Raw genomic sequence first — 4729 nt, forward strand, 5'->3', positions numbered from 1 at the left:
CTGCTTTGTCCTGGTGACTGAAATAAGTAAAATAACAGACCAAGTCAAACTTCTGATTCTGTCAGTATATGCAGAAATATTCCCTGAGATGTTAATTCTCATAGTTTAGGTTAGGTGATTTAAAGAAGTGAAAATTCTTGGGGTCAGTGCCCGGAGGGTCCAGTGTCCAATGCTGTGGGCAGCTCCTGTTGATGGCAGCGCTGATAACAGCCTGAACAGGCCACGGCTTCAGTCTGCAGCATCACCAGAAACAAAAGTTGTATTTTTTTTATCTGTTTGGGTTTGGTTTGCTTTTTTGGCCTTTAGAGTGAAATAAATCTTAAAACCCTTACTTATAGGTTAAAAAATATATATCATCCAATTTCACCAGCACTTTTCTCCTTGAAATATTACTTGAATCGTGATTTTTTATTTTTTTATTTTTTGTGTGTCTTGTATTCTAGGCAGGGAGTGAGTAATTATAGGGTTCAGTCTCTCAATTTTCTTTATACTTCATTAACGTTAAGGTTTTGTCCATTTTCCTAGCAAAGCAGGGGTGCTGGTTTCTTTGTTGTTATTCCCTGGTGTAAATGTAAAATCTGAGTTCCTTGTGTTTGCATAGAGCTGTTGCATTTTCATAGAGAGAATGAAAAACAACTCAAAGGAGGGCAATTTGGATTGAGTGCTCAGAAGCCACTCTTAGTTTTTTGTGTAAAACAATCAATAAACCTGCTTTGGCGTAAGATTGTCTCTCTGTTTCCCTTTTGGTGTGAGAGTGTGGAAATTTTAGAGTAATATCTGAGTTCCTAGGTCTGGGGTCTTGTTTAGAAATCTGTGTTCTAGCTGGACACGCTGGTACACACCTCTGATCCCAGCCCTGGGGAGCTGAGGCAGGAGAGTAGCAGTTTGAGGCCAGTTTACACTTTATGTGAATACCCTGCTTCACTGATTTTTAAATCTGTCTGCCACCTGTTACAGGACTGTTGCTGCAACTTGGGCATGTGGGGAAGTCCAGGGTCAGCAACAGCACTGGACAGCCAGTAGTTCTGTGTCACTGAAGGAGTTGGTGTTCCCTCTCAGATTCCAAACCCAAAGCAGGGTACAGTGGCCCACCACTGAAATCCCAGCACTTAGGTCATTCTCAGCTCTGTAATGAGTTCAAAGCCTGCCTGAGAACAGGAAACCCATCTCAGAAACAAAACAAACTAGTAACATGCCCTTAAATGAAAAAGAACTTTTAGGGCTGGAGAGATGGCTCAGTGGTTAAGAGCACTGGCTGCTCCATTAGGGGTTCTGAGTTCAATTCCTAACAACCACATGGTGGCTCACATCTATACTAGGATCTGATACCTTCTTCAACATGCAGGTATACATGCAGAGCATTCATACATAAAATATAAATGGATAAAATTTTCAAAAATGAGAAAAGGAAAAGGACTTTTAAATGAAAGTTTTAAACCTTTTATTTATTTTTATTTTATGTGCATGAGTGTTTTGCCTACACATATATCTGTCCACATATGCTCAGAAGCCAGAGGAGGGCATTGGACCCCAGCCCCAAACAAGACATTTCTACCACTTCCTCTAAGGCTCAGAGAACTTTGCAGAGCAGGAGGTAGAAAAAGATCAAGAACCAGAGGCAGGCTGGGCAGCGGTGGCACACACCTTTAATCTTAACTCGGGAGGCAGAGGCAGGTGGGTCTCTGTGAGTTTGAGGCCAGCCTAGTCTACAGAGTGGGTTGCAGGAGAGCCAGAGATATTACACACACACACACACACACACACACACACACACACACACACACACACACAAGCAACAAAAAAAGAGCCAGAGACAGAAGGGCTACAAATATCATCTTCTGGGCAAGACAGTCATTCAGCACAAACTAACATCTGTAGTTAGATGACATGACTGCTCAGGAGTGGGCCTGTCAGTCAAGCCTGGGTGGAAGAGGGCCTCAGGGCCTATCTCTCACTACTGTACTATTCCCTACTTACAGATTCACGAAGCAGGGAATCATTGTCTTTAGTTGCATACCTACTAGTGACCCCACCAGGCTCTGGTGGGTAGTTCCAATTCAGTGGTCATAAAGCTGGCGCTAGTTTAACCGAAAGATTTTAGTTTGCAGAGCAAGGATGTGGGAAAGGGACAAGAGAATAATTCTTGCAAGCGGAATATAGAAAATCATAAAGAATGGATGTTGACATGGGAGGAAAAGACAAAAATTATGAGAACAAGAAAGGTTACTGTGGTGATGAGGCTAGTGGTTATATGCTAGACTGATCTTGTTAAATAGGGCTAGTTACAGCCAAGAGAAAGCCAGAGTATGAAAAAAGTTTCTCACAGGTCTTGGCCCACAACAAGGAAATAGGCCCCCAACCCTGGAACAAATGGTCCCAGATGAACAACCCTGCTTGGGTCACTCCTGGCCAACAGACAGTCTGGGGACTTTCCAAGTCATTCTATGGTTTTTCCTTTGAATAAGAACAGGTCATACCTGGGTGATCTCTCAAACATGAGATCATACTTTGTAATCAATCACCTTGTGCCCCATGCATGTATGCTGATTACGGTCTTTCTCTATAAAAAGAGAGCCTAAACCCTTTGGGGGGTGTGCAGCTTTCCCCGAGATTGCTGTCACCCGAGTGCACTTGTTCAATAAGCACCTCTTGCTTGTTGCATCTCCTGGTTTTGGTGTTTGTGTCGTGGGGCTCTCCCACTGGCCCATCAGGACCCCAGAATTGGGGTCCAACAAAACTAAATGGGTCTCAAAAAAAAAAAGACCAAAGTCATGAACCTGTGATAGGAACCAGTAGAGAGAAGGGAGTGCTTGATAAGGAGGGGAGAGAGATGAGCGTGTGGGGGGCAGAGATTAATCAATATTCATATACATGCGTGAAATTGTCAAAGAACAAAATTAATAAAGAATGTGTGGATAGCATCCCAACAAGTTACACAAAAAGGAGAACCCTTTCCTTCCTTCCTGGACCTTGTTCCTAGTGACTGTTTGCCTTGGTTTGTTTTTATTACAAGGTTTTTATTTACAGTACTTAGCATTTAGTTGTCAGGTGGCTTTCAAGTTGTAAACAGTAATGCACTTGGGGGAATTTGAGGACTCCAGAATGCAGAAGTAATCACTGAGGCTTCTGATGCAATATAGAGGCATCAAAGCTCTAGGCCTCTAGTTTACATTGTAGTCAGATGAGTCTCATCAACTGTTTCATCTAACAGCTGTCACGAGTTCATTAAGAAAAGGAAGGGGGGTGAAAAATTAAAATTGTATGTTGCTAAAAGAGAGAACTGGGCTGCAGCCTACTGTTCTCTTTTTAAATTATGCATTTTTATATGTAGGGGTATTTTACCTGTATGTCAGCGCACCACACACAGAGGCCAGCAGAGGGCACCCTATCTCTTAGGACTGGAGTTACAGATGGTTGGGAGCCACTGTGGGTTCTGGCAATCAAACTCAGGTCCTCTGGAAGAGCAGCCAGTGCTCTTAAATGCTGCTCCCTCTCTCCCACCCCCGCCCACTGTTTTCTTGCTGTATGCTGGAGAGAGAGAGACAGAGACAGAGAGAGGGAGGAAGGGAGGGAGGGAGGGAGGGAGGGAGGGAGGGAGGGAGGGAGGGAGACAGGGAGGGAGGGAGGAACAGATGGCTCAGCAGGTAAAGGTGCTTACCACCAAGTCTGATGACCTGAGTTCAGCACAGCAGTAATAGGTGCTTCAAGTTCCTCAAAACAAACAACACCCTTAGGATTTTGTGGGAGACATGAGTGCAAATGTTAAACTAAAATAACAGTTAACGTTCGATGTGTCCATGATGATGGTGACATAGAAGCCGTAGAGAGAAGACCACACTTGTTCTGGAGCTGAAGTGTGTGGGCATGCTTCCTGAGAGGTGGGAGGGATGTACCGCAGCAGAAGGGTTTCACTGTTGAGAGGGAACACAGGGTCTGATCATCAGGGACTTAGATAGTGTCCATGTGACTACCCTGGGGTAGGGCTTTTTTTTTTTTTTTTTTTTGATTCCAAGCCAAAGAACTGATTCAGCTAATGTAAGCAAAAAAAAAAAAAAAAAAAAAAAGAGAGAGAGAGAATTTATTGGAAAGATGAGTGGCTCTCAGAAATGATGGGAAATTTAGAGAATTAAACTTGGAAATAGAATCAAGGATACTGCAGAACTGGAGGTAACAGGAACACCCAACTCATCTGTTGGGGTGAGTGCCAGCATGAATGTTTCTGTCATTGAATAATCTGACCTGGGATTCAAAATCTGCAGGCAGGCAAGGGAGTGGAGATGGGAAGTGGGAGCATTAGTTAGTTATAGTTAGATTGTGGTATTACACAGTGGGTGAGTGGATGACATAATTTTGTTCAGATTATAAAAAGCTATAGGCAAATACTAAGATTTTGCCCTTAAAATTCCAGCACTTGGGGGATGGAGGCAGGAGGATTGAGAATACAAAAAGTCTAGGGGCTGCACAGATGGCTCGGGGGTTAGGAGCACGTGCTGCTCTTCCAGAAGGCCCAGGTTCAATTCCCAGGATCCACATGGAGCTCAGAACCATCTGTAACTCCAATCCCAGGATGGCTGGCACCCTCCTCTGGCCTCTTCCAGCACCAGGCACACTTGTGGTGCATATTTTGTAGGCAAAATATTCATTGTAACCTGAGTTCTGGTAGGTCTTAATAATAAAAACCCAGAGTCAGATGTCAGGGCATATGATGAAGGTCAGAAAAGTAAAGGAA

This window comes from Phodopus roborovskii, unplaced genomic scaffold (genome assembly GCF_943737965.1).
Source record: "Phodopus roborovskii unplaced genomic scaffold, PHOROB, whole genome shotgun sequence".
NCBI classification, from domain to species: domain Eukaryota; kingdom Metazoa; phylum Chordata; class Mammalia; order Rodentia; family Cricetidae; genus Phodopus; species Phodopus roborovskii.